Source organism: Eptesicus fuscus, chromosome 13 (genome assembly GCF_027574615.1).
Source record: "Eptesicus fuscus isolate TK198812 chromosome 13, DD_ASM_mEF_20220401, whole genome shotgun sequence".
NCBI lineage: Eukaryota > Metazoa > Chordata > Mammalia > Chiroptera > Vespertilionidae > Eptesicus > Eptesicus fuscus.
Window position 1 is genome coordinate 24,617,241 of NC_072485.1, and position 18,553 is coordinate 24,635,793.

The 18,553-nt window shown below is 41.9% G+C and overlaps 1 protein-coding gene across 3 annotated transcripts in view; it reads right to left on the minus strand.

The window, feature by feature from the left end:
* The window catches only part of FAT3 (FAT atypical cadherin 3), a 528,869-nt gene that overhangs the window by 285,224 nt on the left and 225,092 nt on the right, over positions 1–18,553 (minus strand). The gene's annotated exons all lie outside the window — the stretch shown is intronic.

Below are 18,553 nucleotides of genomic sequence, written 5' to 3' on the forward strand. Positions count from 1 at the left end.
CAATTAAACCGACTGTAGCCTGCTCAGAAATGCCATCTAAGGTCAAGCCAAGGAGGACACACAAGCTGGGGGGTGGGAGTGACCCTGGAGCTTTGTTCAGTAGAGACTCTGGCTCCCAGGGACACTGGCTTCACCAGAGACTCTGCCTCCACCACCCTCTTCTACAAGCACGTGCTGTTAAATTCAGATTCACATCCCTGCCAGTCTCATCCTTCGTGGCAAAGAGAAGCATTCATCTTAGAGAGAAAAAGGGGAGTGTCATTAAAGAGCCTACATGGTTTATGTGGGGTACATGTAGACATCAAGAAGACTCCTATTCCTAGCGCCAAAGGAATTATACCACTGAGTGGCCAGATTATTATGATCTCTGAACGCATAACAATCTGGCCACTCAGTGTATATCTATACAATAAAAGGTTAATATGCAAATTGTCCCCTCGACCAGGAATTCGACCAGCAGGCAGGCTGGCCAACCGCCCATGTCCCCTCCCCCTGGCCAGGTTGGCTGGATCCCACCCATGCACGAATTCATGCACCAGGCCTCTAATTATATATATATACACACTGAGTGGCCAGATTATTATGCGTTCAGAGATCATAATAATCTGGCCACTCAGTGCATATGCATGCATTCATATATATATACACACATATAGTATATGGAAATATATATAGTATATGCACATATAGTATATGCGTACGCGTGAATGCTTTACTATTCATGTTTTTTATAACACTACATTTTATTTTAAGTGAACCCTACTATACATAATTTTTTCCTCTAAGCAATCCACCTCACAGCCATTTAGAAGAACCACCAAAATAGAAAGTGATTTGAAGCCTAATGTGGATTTTGGCAGCAAATATAAAGGGAGGGGAGGCGGGAGCTGGGTTTTATGGTAAAGCCATATGGGATACTATTGCAAAATGTATAGGCAGTCTTTCGACTAAGAACCTCTGCCTTATGAATAATCCATAAACATCAACAGACATTAAGTTCGGAGACTAAGTTATGCTTCTCACCACTTTATCCCCTATGCCCAGCTGACCCACACTAAATACCAAAAAGATGTGTTCAGTACAGATGTGTTTAGCCCACTAAGTGAAGGCTAAGTAAGGTACAGGGGGAATTTGTATATAGAGGTGAAAAATGGCCTTGGTTTCATGGTTCTGAACACCTAGCGAACCAGGAAGACTGTATTAAATCATTCCCTTATGCACATGTGCAAGTTAAATGATTGGTATTCAAAAGTTTCTGCAGTGTACGCCCACCCCCAGCTCCTCGAATGCTACCTCTAGATTCGTCCTGGCTCTAGTGCTGAGCCCTCACTGTGACATATGCCACTGCCTATAAATGGGGAAAAGAGGGCCAGGGAAGGGGTCCCTGCTCCTCCTATTTTGTTCAGGGTATGCATACAGCTAAGAGCGGGGATCTTGGGAACACATGTGACTGAAATAATGCTTTATAACAAAAAACTATCATACCTAGTATCATTTTTTTTGCTTCATAGGCTCTCCTAGCCTAGCCAGGGAATCCAGTCCTATGTCATAAAGGCATGTGTTCAATGGAATGTGTTCCACATTCCTAGAATGTAGAAGGTACAGATGCAGCTAATGGTTGGCTGATGCCACTAGGTAACTGTCAATCAGTCAATCGACTAGAAGGAAAACACTCTCAGAGCTTGCACAACCTAGCCTAGAGTCTTCTACCCAGCAGGGGCTCCATAAACATGTGCTAAATGGCTAATCAAAACCAAATCAGACCACCTCACACCCATTATAATGGTTACTATAAAAAAACAACAACAAAATAAATGCTGGTGAGTGTGTGGAGAAACTGGAATCCTTGTGGACTGCTGGTGGAAATGTAAAATGGTAGAGCTGCTATAGCAAACAGGGTGGTGGGCCCTCAAAGAATTGAAAATAGACTTATCACGTGATCTTGCAGACCCACTTTTGGGTATATACCTAAAATCTGTGAAAGCAAGGTCTTGAAAAGATAGTTGTACACTCATGTTCACAGCAGCATTATTCACAATAGACAAAAGAGGTAGCCCATGTGTCCAACCACCAATGAGTGAATAAATAAACTGTGATGTTTGCAGTTTACAATGGACTATTATTCAGCCTTACAAAGAAAAGGAAATTCTGACAGATGCTACTATATGGATAAATGTTGAGGACATTATGCCATGTGATATAAGCCAGTCACAAAAAGACAAATACTATATGATTCTACTTAGGTGAGGTGCCTAGAGTAGCCAAATTCATAGAGATAGAACATAGAATACTGATTGACAAGGGCCTGTCGGGAGAGGAACTGGGGAATTGTTTAATGGGTATAGAGTTCCAGTTTTTCAAAATGAAAGGAGTTTTGGAGATTGGCTGCCAAACAATGGAATGTATTTAACACTACTGAACTGTACACTTACAAGTGGTTAAGATGGTAACACTTATGTTATTGTATTTTGCCACAAATAAAAAAACAAAGTCCACAGCAACAAACAAACATAATATCCACAATACCTAAATAAATATACTTCTTTAAAATGATCAAATATCCATCAATAGTCAAATGGCCAATTGTCCCATAAACTTCTTTTAAATATAGCTTGTTTCAACAAGTACTAAATATGGTTCATACTCTTTGAAGAAGAATTAAAAGATTTCTGATCTATTGTTGGGCAATATTGTGGTCTATGAAAGAGTTAGTGACTAGACAAGTTTATATGATTGTTTATGATAAAACTAGAGACCATAAGACTAAAAATGACTTGAGGGCAGGGTCTGTCTTATTTATTCTATATCTCTAACATCTAAGAACAAATACTGAATAAATGGCCAGAGACCACACTCTTTCAGTTTAACTACTTTTGAAACAGAACAGGTCCAAAGAAACATAGATAGAAAATGTTCATTTCCTTTGCAACAATTCATATGTCAGGAGCCAGATGCTTGTTATTCTACCTGCAGCTAAAATGATAACATGCTATGCCTTTTTAGGAGTAATATATTTTAAGCCTCCCTTGTGAGTTTTTAAAAACAGCTTGTATGCTTATAATTCAGAAAAAAATTGACTTGGTATTCCTACTTAGCGCCTACAATAGTGAAACTGCATTAGACATGAAAACTCTGAGAAGATAACCCTATAGAAGAAATAAGGAGGTTAAGAGTGATGTAATTAACACACTGAATGTCTTAGTTGTAATGCTTCTGTGGCTGTGATGTGGTTGTTTATGATAAAACTAGAAGCCCGGTGCACAAAAATTCGTGCATTGGAGGGGCGGGGGTCCCTCAGCCCAGCCTGTGCCCTCTCTAAGCCTGCCTGCTTGCTGCTCCTTAGCGAAGGCGGGAGAGGCTCCCGCCACCACTGCTGTGTTCGCCAGCCGTGAGCCCAGCTTCTGGCGCTCCCCCTGTGGGAGTGCACTGACCACAAGGGGGCAGCTCCTGCATTGAGCGTGTGCCCCCTGGTGGTCAGTGTACCTCAGAGCAACCAGATGTTCTGGTCATCCCACTGTAATGGTTGCATAGGCTTTTATTATATAGACTAGAGGCCAGGTGCACGAAATTCATGCACTCAGGGGGGTGGGGGGTTCCCTCAGCCCAGCCTGCGCCCTCTCGCAGTCTGGGAACCCTCGGGGGGATGTCTAACTGATGGCTTAGGCCCACTCCTCGCGGCAGTTGGACATCCTTAGCACTGCCATGGAGGTGGGAAGGTGAGAGAGGCTCCCACCACCACCGCTGCACTCGCCAGCCGTGAGCCCTGGCTGAGTGGTGCTCCCCCTGTGGAAGCGCAATGACCACCCAGGGGCAGCTCCTGCGTTGAACATCTGACCCCTGGTGGTCAGTGTGCATCATAGCAACCAGTCATTCTGTGGTTTGGTCAATTTGCATATTAGACTTTTATATATAGGATAATGCATCCTTTGAACTGATAGAAATACATGAATATATTCCATGGTGATGTTGAATACTTGCAAAATCACCTCTCCTAGAATGTTCCTCTTTTATAATGCTTCATATATGTAAGGCCTGCACTGTGGAAACTAACCCCTCCCAGAGGCCCATGTGTGCAAGCACAAGGGCCCATTAGGAACCAGGAGCTATTCTGGCACTTACTGCAGAGATGAGGGTTATTAAACTTCGGCCTAAGAGGATGAAGTCACTAAAGCCTCATTTTCAAAGCCAGAGGCCATTTTACGTACTTTCAGTGGGTTTTACTGTTTTGTTCCTGGGGCAGGTAAATTTATATTTGGCTTGGCAATAGAATTCTTCCCAAGGGTCCTAAGTTTGTATTAGCCTTTTGGAGACTCTACCATAAACCGCCCAGGCCAACATTCACAGAAGTCAGCCTAGTTGGGCTTGAGGTTGAATTATCTGTCCAGTAGTGGAAATGGGTTCTGTTGACTCCTTCCTAATTTCTAGTCCATTTTCCCTGGTAACCAACTTAGCACAGCTTTGGTTCTGTGTCAAAATCCTAGCTCCTCTGACCACATAAACAGAGATAGAGAGAGGGAATGCTATCAAAAGATGAAGGTAAAAAAAAAAAAAATCACCTTTTTTTTTTACTTCTATATCAGCATACTCTCTAAGCCCAGAATACAGTGAATGCTAATAAACTATTAGTACAGTAAATGTTCATTAAGCAAAGGCTTTGAAGTATTTGCACTTGACCAAACTAGAAGATAACTATACAACACACAGGACTATTTTTGGATAAAGAAATATTAGTTTTCAAGCTCTCTTTTATTTAACCGTCCTATATAATAAAAGGGTAATATGCAAATTGACTGAATGGTGAAATGACCGATCGCTATGACACACTGACCACCAGGGGGCAGATGCTCAATGCAGGAGCTGACCCCTGGCGGTCAGTGCACTCCCACAGGGAGAGTGCCGCTCAGCCAGAAGCCGGCTCACGACTAGTGAGTGCAGCAGTGGTGGCGGGAGCCTCTCCCGCCTCTGCGGCAGTCGGACCCCCGCCCCTCCCAGGGCTCCTGGACTGTGAGAGAGCGCAGGCAGGGCTGAGGGACTCCCCTGAGTGCATGAATTTCATGCACCAGGCCTCTAGTTTGATATAAAGTCAGCAATGTTTAGGGCAAAACAGAAGTAGTGATAACTAGCCAAAATAAGAGTTTGATTTTATTATGAGAAATTGTACTTTGGTGACCCTGACCACTTCTGTCACATACATTGTCAGTGACTTAGCCATCCACAATTCGGCCTCTATCTACTTACACAGCTTTTCTCATTTCCTCTCCAGCCCCCTCCAAACAGAGAAGAGCACTCTCATTCTGAACTTTGCCATCTCTGAAACTCGGCTCTCCTTCCTGCCATTCAAAGCCTTCCTACCATGTATGTCCTTCTTAGGTTTAACAGCCAAGTTCAAATCTTCTCAAGGAGACTTTGTCAGACATTCTCATTTTTAATTCATTTGTCCCTCTCCCATACTCCTCCAGTATATTGTTTATATATTGATTATCCCACTTACAAGTTCCCTGAACTTAAAAAGAAATTCTCTGTGTCAGCCTTCACATACTAAGCATCTGAACTGTGCATAGCACTTCAATCATAGAAGCTGCTTCAAGGATATTTATTGAAATTATATTAAATAACATCCTCCCCCACCAAAAAAAAATGGGGAAAAAGGTTCTACAGGGAGAGAAGTTTGTTCCAACTCAAAAATCTACTGAAATTTAATTTGCGATAAACATGAGCACCTAGGCATCCATTTATATTGGTCTAATGTAGCAAGCTGGTACTCCATGTGCTCCCTGATGTATAAGATTGATTTCCTGTATTTAAGCATCCTTTTATGACAAATGGTGCTTGATACAGAAGTAGACAGCAGCCTCACAATATGAATAGGCTCAATTAGGCCTCAGTTACATGTGTCACATCTCTGTTATTGAGATCTGAGGGGACAGAATTCTGTTTATATGGCCAGAGAGAGAAAGACCATCAAAAGTCACTAAAAAAAGATAAGCTTACTCAAGTAAAGCAAATATGATATAGCCACTTTGCTGAGCAAGTGAGCAAGTGTAGGCTTACATGGGCAGCACAATTAAATTAGGAGGAGAAAACTGGGCTTAGATAGTGTGTGTTTACCCATGAGGAGAAGGTCAGGAATTGGTATCTAGAGGTTGGAACTTGCCATACCTCTTCATACCTAAATCAACTCATTTAATAAATATCTATTGAGTACCTACAAGTGCTAGTGATATGCCATTTGACAAAACTTTCAATAGTAAGGGAAAAGTGCTATGGCAAATGCATCTGCAGTAGAGACTTCCACTTGTCCACCACTAAATGTTCTCTTCTTACACAGTAATGGGAAACCATGGCCACGAGGAGGAAACCACATACATATTCAGCCTCCTTTTAGCTGGATATGGCTAGTTCAGGCCAATGGAATGCAACTTCCAGGTCATCTCCAAGGTCAAAGTCAAGTTATATACCCTGGAGTTCCTTTCTTTCCTTTTTCTGAGAGTTGGAATAGGAATGGGCCTATGACTCAGCTTCAACCATAGATATAAATATAATGCCCAAGAAGATGGAGTAGAAAATTCCTAGCCTGTGACTAACCAACGTCCCTACCTGGACTGTCACTTCATAACTGTTAAAGAGAAATAAATACTGGACTTTGAGAGTGTCCCCTGTTGTAACTTAATTTTTATCTTATTTAATATAATTCTTCAGTAATTCCCTACTATACATCTCCCAGAACTATTGGAAGGTGGTTGCATTTAGACTTTCCATCTTGATTCAGAAGGGGGACTATGGTAAGATGATCATATTTTGTGGGAAATGTGCCTCATCCTTTGTCTACCTTCACTCCACCCACACTCCTCTGGCTGATGTCTAAAAAAGAATGGCTCATTTCTTTCTCACCCTGAGAGGTACCAGTGACTTGCTGAATGGTCTGGACAAGTCTCTTAACCCTTTTCCATCTGTGATAGAATAAATACCCATTTTCCTCTATGGAGTGTTTTGTTAATTAATGTCGGTAGAACAGAGGCTGTTCCAAAGCAGAACTATTATTTTTAGCCTCCTTTAATCCAACTGCATAAACAATGTTGGAACTAATCACTCAAGAAGCAAAATCAGTAGGAAGTTGTCAAGAGGGTCAGCCTGTAATTAATCAATGAGGTCACTGCCAATAACAATAGTACATTCTGTTACATGTATAACTGGATTTAATGGATGTACTACACTAGCAAGTTACTGCGGGGGTGGGGGGGGGGGGGGGGGGGGGGAAGCATTCCATCTCTGCCCTGGAATGGCATCTTACTGCAACAAGCAAATGAAAAGTCAGTGAGCCATGCCAAAATGACATCAAAAAAAGAATAATAACAGAGGCTATTGTTGGAAACACTATTGTTCTAAAAATGCACCAAGGTAAATGGTGGGAAAAGGACACTGCTGTTGAAAACAAAATACTAGTATACATGTTTTCCAAGTCTCAGGCATAAACCTATTGGAAACTGTCAGCACATGGAGATCTTTACACCTGTATGGTCATCCTCTTGAGGGTGAAGCAAAGTGGGGGCCAACTGCCTAAAGTCTTTAGGTAACTCAGTGAAGTGATGAGGTTTTACAACAGACTTTGAGTAAATGGAGGGTGGTTCTTCAGGGCTGCCAGTCAACTTTTCTCCAATTCCACTGTGGAGGAAAAAAATGAATAAATTTGCTCTTTGATGAGATTTGGCTTTAGATAAAGCTAGGTAAGGGCTAGCTTTGCCTCTTATTTTAGTTCCATCTGTGGATGAAAGGGGACACATGTTAACCTGAGAAGCTCAGGGAAGGCCTGCATGGCGGTCCTGCAAATTCAGAGATCTAAAGTAACCACAAAGGATGGTCTGAAATTAAACTTTGACTAAAAGCAGTTATGGTGGGTAGCTACATCCTAGGCTGGTATCTTCACTGACAAGGTCAACCTTTACCTTAACTGAGCCTACCTGTCTTTTTGCATCTATAATAGCATACCCTTGAAATGTCTGGGTAACTTGTAACTTCCCTTTTCCTGGACCCCTTGGGGCACAACCTAATATGCCTGGGCACCAGGACAAATACCACCAATTCCTTCATTGTTATCATGTTAACTAGAGGCCCAGTGGTACACGAATTGGTGCACGTGTGGGGTCCCTCGGCCTGGCCGGCAATCAGGGCTGATTGAGGGGACTGGCCTGCCGGGGTGAGGGACCACGGGAGGTTGGCCAGCTTCTCCCCCATCCCACCCTTGGAGCTGATCAGCGGGGGCTCGTGGGCCAGGGGGATGGACTGTGGGAGGTTGGCCAGCCGGCTGCAGGAGGTTGGCTATAGGAGCGCACTGACCACCAGGGGGCAGCTCCTGCGTTGTCTGCCCCCTGGTGGTCAGTGCGCATCACAGCAACCAGTCAACTGGTCATTTGGTCGCTTAGGCTTTTATATACTAGTATATATAGACTAGATGCCCGATGCATGAAATTCGTGCAAATGTAGGCCTTCACAGGCCAGCTGCCTCGGCCCTGACAGCCCTGGCTTCATCTGAAAGGTTGTCCGGATGGTTGTTCCGCTGTTTGGCTGTTCAGTTGATTTGCATATTACACTTTTATTATTATAGACTAGAGGCCCTTTGCACGAAGAATCATGCAATAGACCTTTCTTCACCTGGCTACTGGCACCAGTTTTCCTTCTGCCTTCTTTCAGGGTGGGGGCTTGGACCCCAGTGGCAGATGCGGCAGCATGGGGCGGGAGCTGCCAGGCCCCATGCCGCCATCCGCGATTGGGGCGCCGCCACTGCCCAGGTCCCTCAGTGATAGGAGGGACTCAGTGATAGGAGGGACCCAGTGATAGGAGCGAACGCTGAGGGGCGGGACCGGGCGCCGCCGCTGCACCCACCGCGCCTCCCGCTAGACCCATCAGTCCCCCCTCGACACCCTCGGTCCCTGCTCAGCGGCGGCCGATCCGCCCCCCACACCTCTCAATGGCCGGATAGGCCACCCCGAGTCCCGCCCCCCAGCCTCCCTCCGGCCCAATCGTGGGCATAGTGGAGTGATGGTTATTTGCATATTACCCTTTTATTAGGTAGGATTGTTCCTGCACCCATCTAAGTATGTGTCTATCATTTTACTTTTTATCCAAACCCAGGGGTTTCCCCGCTTTTCTTTCTCCCACCTCTCTAGTCTATCACCAATGGATTTCATGTAACCCACCTACGTCCCTTCCTTTGATTACAATGTATAAATATAGATGTAACCCACCATTCTCCGGAGCATTACCTCAGTTCGTTGAGGTTCTGCTTCCTGGCAATTGTCGACAGTTTGGCTCAAATAAACTCACAAAAATTCTTTACAGGTTTGAATGTTTTTATGTTAACATATAAAAAAAAAAAAAAAGAATTGTAAAGAATTGCAATTGTGTTTCTTGAAGGAGAATCCAATTCCACATTAGCCCTCCAGTATACGCTTCAGAGGTCAGAGCTTACAATCCCACCTGCCCTGAAGACTCCCCAGGAAAAAGAACGTCTGTGTTCTCTAGCATCATGTGTGGTCTGAGTCCACAGACTATTCTAAGAACACAATGGAACATTCTAAATCAAGGCTTTATTTTGCTAAGTTAAATATGATATATTGAGCATTTTTAATATTAAAAATACCTCATGTACATAAAACAAGGGGGCCATTTTAGTTTGTGAGACTACAAATGATTTGGCAACATTTATAAAAAACCTGAAAGATGTGCATTTCTTTGACATGGAAGTCTGATTCTGGGAATTTATTCAAAGGGGAAAATAAAAACAGATTACTGTATTTTCCAGCGTATAAGACGACTTTTTAACCCAGGAAAATCTTCTATATGCCCAGTCGTCTTATACACGGGAAAATACGGTAGTTTACAAAGATGTTGATCACAGTATCTTTTTAATATCAGTAAAATTTTAAAAACAGCCCCACCGTGGCTATTGGAGACAAGAGAAAAGATGGTAAATGTGATCTGCTGTAATGAAATTATACTAATATCCCACTTTCTATAGATCAAGGTCCTTGTCTTGAGGATCCTAAATATATTTTAATGAATTTATTTGTATTTAAGAAGACTGTAAAAGTGGGCACAATTTACAATGAAATAAAAAATAACCCTAGAAAAGTCATATTGCTATTTTCCCATCTCTGGAAGAAAGTGAAGTAAAGAGAAAAACCCAGCTTTAAGGAGATTCTCATCGCTAGTAATGCGGGTAAACATATACTAATAGGAAATCAGTTGCAGAGCTTTATACATGTCATTTCTGCCATGCCTCTTAGGTTTGAAATTATTCCAAGACAAGCAAAACACCTTTCCCTTAATTACCTGGAATCTATCTTCTAAAACTCTCCAGTTAATATCATTCAGAAACATGATTTTACAAAAGCAATTCAGAGAAAGTAGTTGCTGAAACGCAGCCCATTACTTAAAACCATGGTATATCAGTGAACCAAAATATGTTCCCTAAAGCAAGCATACAAAACTATTGCCATTATTCAGACTCATTAACTGCAATTAACAGAAACTTATTTTAATCCACGATTCTGGGGTCTTGGTTAAATTCCAAAATTTTAAATTTACTGACAAAAAGAACTAGAAAGTAACAAGACAACTCATTTCCGGACCATTATTATTATTTATTTCAAAATAATTTTAAATTTACAGAAAAGCTGCAAGAAGAGTACAAAGAACTCTCATAAATCCTTCACTTAGAGACCCCGTTCAAATCTGACTAGTGGTCAGAATAACTTCCTTTACAGTAAGAGAATCCAATCCAGGACCACATGTGGCACGTAGTGGTCATGAAGCTTTAGTTTTCTTCAATCAGGAAGACGTTCTTTAGTCCTTCTTGACCTTCGTGACCTTATCCTTGTGGACAACACAGGCTGGGCTCAGGGATGCTTAAAGCTACCAAGGTGTCCCTACTTCCAGGCATTTTTACAGGACAACTCTCAGAAATATTTGTATGTACTAGTAAATACACATAGATACACCCTTGCATCAACATTTACTTCTATTGCTAACTATATACTGTGAAAATGTACCAATACCTCTAATTCCAATCCATCACCACAGATTAGGTCTAGCCTTCCACTTTTCCTATTTGCAACACCCTCTCCTCTGATAGTAAAAAACAACAACAACAACAAAAACTGGCTTCCATATTCCCGTCCATATTTGCTCAATACCCCCATATGTCACCAATCTCATCTACTGACACAATCAGCCTCTGCTCTCCCCAAAACCTCCCTCCCTCCATCTCTGACTCCAGTGTGTCACCCTGCTCAGGCACCACCCTGAGGCACCAACCCACCTCGTCACTCCTCTTCACCTGGGCCTGCTTTTTTTATTTTTTAAATTTTTTAACTGAAATAGAAAGGAGGAAAAAAGGATGGACGGAAAGAAAGAACATTGTAGCAATAGGTAAGGAGCATTTAACAAGGAAAAAGCAGGGGGCGGGGAGAGAGGAGGAAAAGGAGAAAGAAAAGAGGCATCAGAGAATAATGGTCTAAGAACATGCTCTCTGGAACCCAACTTCTTGGGTTTGAATCTTCAATCTGCTACTTACTAGCTGTGAAAATTTGGGCAATTTAATTTACTGTCTTAATGCCTGTGCTTTTCAACATCTTTAATACAGAAATCATGTGCCTATCTTATTAGACAAATGTGTTCATAGCATACATGTAAAGCATTTGGAATAGCACCTGGTACATTGTAAGAGCAATTGAATGCCAACTCTTTTATTGCTTGTGTATAGAAGTGCATAATTTCTCTCCTTAGATAGTACTATAAAAGATGTCACTGTGAGACAACCATTTTAAGACACAAATGAGTCCAACCAAGATTTTTACCTTAAACTGTCCTGGCAGGAATGCTGATGATATAGAAAGACAGTGCAAAATTAAATTCATAGTCACCAGAATTAGAAACACTGAAAATGCTACTCATTATCATATCCAGCCCAGACTCCTTCCTATTCCCCAATCCCTCATTTCTACAGAATGTCTACATCATAAGAACAGTCTAGATTTTCTTGGTATTCAAAGATTTGCAAATATTAATTACTCTCCCAGTAACTTCATTGCCAATGACTGCCATTATCATTTCTATCATTTTTCTTCCCACAGGATATTAAGATATTTCTTCAGCAGTTAGCATTCCTAGAATGAAAGCACCTATATAAATAACAAAGGGGTACTACTTTAAATTACAAATCTCCAGCTCAAATAATCTAAGTAAATTCCACAGGCTATTCAAAACACAGCTCAAGGCAAAATACTATCCTCCAGCTGAGATAATGACTTAATTTCCTAATGAGTCTCTTTTTTTTTTTTTCATCTTCAATCTACTGAAAATGCTCCTCAGCACGTTTATAAAATGAAGTGGTCTCTAAAGAAATATTCTAATTTATATATTGTGGTCTCTAATTTATATTCTAATTTATATACCACACACACCTCTGTGAAGATCACAGACTATCAAAAAATTAAAATGTATGCATTCCACACTTTTGTATGTTTTGTAACACTTGCCACTGCATCAGTAGCCTATGAAGACCCGTTTCAACTTCTATTTCATATTCCTGGACACAACTGTTTCACAAATCAATGACACTAACATGGCCACAAAGTGAAATGCTAACTCAGCATATACTCTCACCTTTGGGTCTACAAATAGGTGCAGGGGCTGATATTGACTGAATATTTATGTCCCCCCAAATTCACGTGTTGAAACCTAATCCACAATATAAAGAATGTATGATGGAATTAGAGACCTAATAAGAAGAAACTTGAGAGAGTTCCCTCACCCACTCCACCATGTGAGGTTACAGAGAAGACATCTACCTGTAAGAAAGTGGGCCCTCACCAGACACCGCATCTGCCAGCACCAGGCTCTTGGCCTTCCCGTATTTATTTTCTTTAAGCTGTGAGAAATAAATACCTGTTGTTTGTAAGTCACCCAGTCTGTGATACTTTGTTATAGCAGCCTTTATGGATTAAGACAGGTGCATCTGGGTAGTAGGATGATAAGGTAAAATAATTTCCCCAAATGAGCTACTTAGCCTTCAGGATCAGACTTGACTAAATGTCAGACACACACAAAAAAGCTTTCTATACCCAAAATACACTTCAATAAACTACATGAATTACAGGTAAATCATTTTTTTTAAATGACTGAAAACACAAAGGTTTGGTCTTAGAAGAATCCAAGGACCAGTATGATCGCTGAGGTCACTGTGAAAGGAAAGTCATTGTGCCCTAGGAGGGAGTGGATGAAGCTGTGGGCAAAGGGCTGCTGAAGGGACTGGCACACCTGATCCCAACCACCATATACAACAAATATTGATACCGTTGTAATAACTGGTTATTATTTAACAGGAAAGGAGTAAAAGGGAAGACTGAATATGGACATGCCATTTATATAGCTTTGCCAAAATGCTACATTTTACACTGTCCAAGTCTGTTTCCCACTGCTCATCGATGGGGAAGGGACCAGACAAAGGCGGTTTAGACACATGCCCAGTAAGGTCTGAGTGACCTGGGAGGCTGACTGCCTGTCAATCACACTTGAAAACAGACAGCTGGCCAGGATGGGTGTGGCCACCACAAGCAAGAGAAACTGAAATGTATATGAACAAAAGAGCTCCACTCTCTTGGCTCTAGGGCCCTCTGCCCACAGGGAGCATGGCCCTGTTGGGCTCCACACATGGGCTGAGGGACTTTAACCTGGCCTGATTGCCGGGCCACACCCCACTGCAACATGGAACGAAAACTCTGGACACTGGCCTTGTTTCTGGCTTTTCTGAACTCCCGGCTGCCCCTTTTCCAGGACTGGCTTGGGGGGAAATGGGACGTTGGCACCAGAGAAATGTAACTCCATTCAATCAAAGCCTGTTTCCACGTACCATCGTCCTGTGGGGGCTTCTAAAATTCTTATTTCAGTGGTACCCCAAGAGCCTCATTCCCACTCGTGTTTCGGAAGTCTGACCCATTAATCCCACCGGCAACAATGTAACAATAACAGATATTTAAAAAAACATGTTTTTATTGATTTCAGAGTGGAAGCGTGAGGGAGAGAGAGACAGAAGCATCAATGATCAGAGAGAATTGTTGATCGGCTGCCTCCTGCACACCCCACACTGCTGTGTGGTTGCACATGCAACCTGGGCATGTGCCCTGACCAGGAATGAAACAGTGACCTCTTGATTCATAGGTTGATGCTCAACCACTGAGCCACCCCCTCAGGGCAATAATAGCTATTATCTATGGAGATTCAAAACTGGCCTTCCCCCAACAGAAAGAAAGGAAAAACAAAGGAACAAAATGCTCCCTAGGCTTTTTCCCTGTTCTTCCTCATTAATACAGAAAAGAGTTTCTCGATTCCAGGGGAATATACCAAGCCCCCTCCCTTTAATAGGAAAGGTCTGTATAATGCTAATTAGATCCAGTAAATGCAAAGATATTTCCTTTTAGACAAGGAAGCCTGAATTAAATTTAATTTAATGTAATTGTAGGAGATGGGTGGTTTAAAAAAAAAATTCTGCAAAGTGCTAATGTGATTTCACTGTAATAACAGTCTAATAAAGGAAACCAATATTTACTGGGAAGTATATTAAGTGAAACACAAGATTATTAAAGAGTATTTAAAAGGCGCCTCATACAACCTATTTTATTTCCACTGCTCTCTACTGCACCTATTGGGGCTAAGTTTGGATGTAGGTTTTGCTTTCATGCTTAGAAGAAGTCCATTCCTACATTAAAATAATATGTAGAGGACTACATTTTCCAACTACTGAATAGACCTTATATCTTTATAGTATATATTTCACAGTAACTAAGTTAAGAATAGTGTTTAGCCCTGGCTAGGTGGGTCAGTTGGTTGGAAGAGAGTCCCTTACACCAAAAGGTTGAAGGTTCTATCCTAATCAGGTAGCATGTGGGAAGCAACAGATGGATGATTCTCTCTCACATGATTTCTCTCTCTCTCTCTCTCTCTCTCTCTCTCTCTCTCTCTCTCAAAAAAAAAAAAATCAATGAACTTATCCTTGGGTGAAGAGTTAAAAAAAAGAAAAAGAAAAAAAGAATAGTGTTTAAGAAACACATACTTTTGCATCCAAAAGGTTTCATCTGAAATCTAGCTCTGGACAAATTACTGAATGTCACTGAGGCTCAGTTTCCTCATTTCTAAAATAACGGACGTAATAAATACTTTGCTCTTAGGTATGTTATGTAAAGGGTTGCTAGATTTAGCAAATTGAAAGACAGGATACTCAGTTAAATCTGAATATCAGATAGATAACAATATTTAGAGTAATTATGTATTTATTATAATACAGGATTCAATATTTGCACCCTATATTTTATCTGGCCTAATTGTGTAAATTAAGTTAAATAATTCATGTAGAGTATCTAGTATCATGCCTGGTACACACACACACACATAATTACAATCATATTTTCTGAGGAAAGTTTAACGGCAAATGAGAAGTTTATGGCATCATCTTCCCCTTGGGATCCTTTATAAGCTAGCTGGTAAGATGAGCTACCCATTCCTGGAACAATCATAGGATAACAATTCAGTCAAGGCCAAAATTATAAACACAATGTGGGGGTAAAGACAGGGAAAAAATGAGATGGCCTGAATTATTGGATTAAAAAAAAAATCATATGCCCTAACCAGTTTGGCTCAGTGGATAGAGGGTCGCCCTTCGGACTGAAAGGTCCCAGGTTCGATTCCGGTCAAGGGCATGCACCTTGGTTGCGGGCACATCCCCAGTAGGAGGTGTGCAGGAGGCAGCTGATGGATGTTTCTCTCTTATTGATGTTCCTAACTCTCTATCCCTCTCCCTTCCTCTCTATAAAAAATCAATAAAATATATTTAAAGAAAATCATAGACAGAGCAGACCTTAAATTGGGTGCTAAAGGAATTGTAAGGAAGAAAATGAGAGTAAAGAGAAAGGTGTTCTACTAGTAGGTGAGGGACCACTCTGTGTAAGGAACACCCCAAGGGGATGAGCCTGTCATCCTCAAGCATCACCCAGATCAGCCCGGCCTAGAGGAGGGGCTGTTTGAGGGTAGATTAGACAGAGTTGTCCATGCCGGCACAAGAAGCTGGCTTGCTAGCGTCACAGAGGCCATAATTCCCCTTCTTTCAAGGAGAATAGCACATCTCTGGCCCCTGCTAGGATTTGGGGAATGCTGAACGGTGACTTGCCCTGGGCGGGGAAAAACTTGCAGAGAAAGTCGAGCCAAGGGCTAGTTCCTGGACGAAACTGGAGTGGAAAGCAAAGCCAAGCGCTGCCCAAGGAGGGCAATGACAGAATGGAATTAGCCAGAGAGGCCAAGCACAAGCATGTGGAAACAGGTTAGAAACTAGAGACCCCAAAGCAAACATGGGAAGATGAAATGGAATGACATGACGAAGGGAGTTGCTGGAAAAGATCCCTGAGCTATTACATTGTAGCTGTGGGGTTCGGATGGGCTCCCAGCGCTTGGCAGGTGAGGAGGAGACTGCCAGGAAATCCAAACATGCTCAGAGGCGGTAGGCGGGGCAGGAATTCAGCTATAAATCACCGAGAGAGGCCCAGGCCATGATCACTGAAGTGAAAATGGCCAGAAGACACCCTGTTTGAAGGCAGAAAGAACGGGACCAGAGAGACAGTGGGCAAACAGGACACAGGAAGGGGAACAGATTCAACAGATATTTAGTAAGCATCCAATATGTGCAAGGTACCATTGAAAGCTTTGCAAAGAAGATGAGGGTAAGTAAGACATCAACTCCTTTAAAATGCTCCTGACCAAAAGGACAAAGATTGAGGATAAGACAGAGAACAACAAACAGCCAGATTCTGATGCAGGGCAAGTGCAGGCATGAGCTAGGTACTATGCTCAAGGCAGGGAACTCTTACCAGATTAGGGGTGAGGAGGGAATTGAAGAAAGTTTTGTTGAGTTGGATCTTAAAGAAATGGTAGGGTTTTAACAGGTGCAGCTAGTGCTGGGGGACATTTCAAACAAAGGTAACATAAAAAATCATGGTAGGCCCCGGCCAGTACGGCTAAATGATTACAGTGTAGGCCTGTGAACCAAAGGGTCGCTGGATTGCTCTCTGGCTCCAGTTGGGGCGCCTGCAGAAAGCAACCAAGATGTGACTCTCTCACATCGATGTTTCTCTCTTCTCTCTCCCTCTCTCTCTCTCTCTCTCTCTCTCCTTCTCATGCTCTTTCGCTCTCTCGCTCTTCCCCTCCCTTCCTTCCACTCTCAATGGAAAAAATATCCTTTGGTTAGGATGGTAGTATCACTGGATTAAATGGCCCACTGGGCCCAGGGCATACTGAGGCATCTAGTTAAGACTGCTGTAGAATTGGCTGGAAAAAACAAAATTAGAGTTAAGGAGAAAAGTAAGATCCTCAATAGGAGATAGGAGTCATTATTCATCCTGACCTAATCTTTTTTTGTAACAACAGCAAAAAGCTTACATTTTTAATTTTTTTCCATGCTAACTTAAAAATAATAAAAACAAGAATAAAAGCAAGGCAATTTTATGTGCCTTAAGCAATTCAAGCACCTATGAGGCATATAATGTACTCTGAATAACTAGGCTTATGTAATATTCTAGTTTATGCCCAATTATTTGTTTACCCTAACTACTGGTGTGTTTAAAGTTTATTAATTACATTGAAATATTCAGAGATTACATAATTACTTCTTTTTATAAACTTTTTATTATTTTCAAAGAGGGCATCCAGCACAGTTTGCCATCAGCAATATCAAGAAGGTGTTTCATAAGGTGATACATGTAGCTAGTCCCATAACTTGATTATGGGGAGACTTTTCTGATGCCATTCCTAAGGTAGTCAGAATTCTGTGACTGTGTTTTCATTAATACAGAAGACAGGTCTTTACTTAGTAGGCTGAGTAGCATTTGATTGGGGTGCAGAAATACTACAGCTCTTCCAGCGATACACCAAACACAGAAGTACTCTGTCCCCAGATTTCATTATCTTAGGGCATAAACACACTGCATGATAGAAGGCACCCTTTTATCCCCAGCCTCTAGCAACCTGCTGAAATGGAAAGGTGGCCTATTATTAAAGATCTCTCCAGAAAAAAAGGAGATTCCATAAATTAGATCAATAGTACATTTCAGCAGCTCACAAGCTTCAAGGTGCATCAGGCTCTCCCTTGGGTGCCCCCTGTAGTCCTCGGTCATAATTTAAACCCATTTCTTTCCATTCTGTCCTCCAGTCACCAGCCACCTCTCATATTTCTCTCATCCTTCAGCCTTGTCTTTTATTTTATTCCTCCCCTCCAACCATTCCCTGATAGGTTCTGCTTCCCAATTCTTGAGTCATTTTCACGGATCCATTACTGACCTCCTCCAAATATTTCACCTGACGTAGGTTCTTGACATAGCGATTTAAGAAGAACAGATCATTGATCTTTAGGTTACAAATTTTACTCCCAGATTAGCCTGGCTTTTAGCTAACAACACAATTATGGAGCTACAGACACTCCTCTGGTTTTTAATGAAGAATTGTCTTGGTGAAC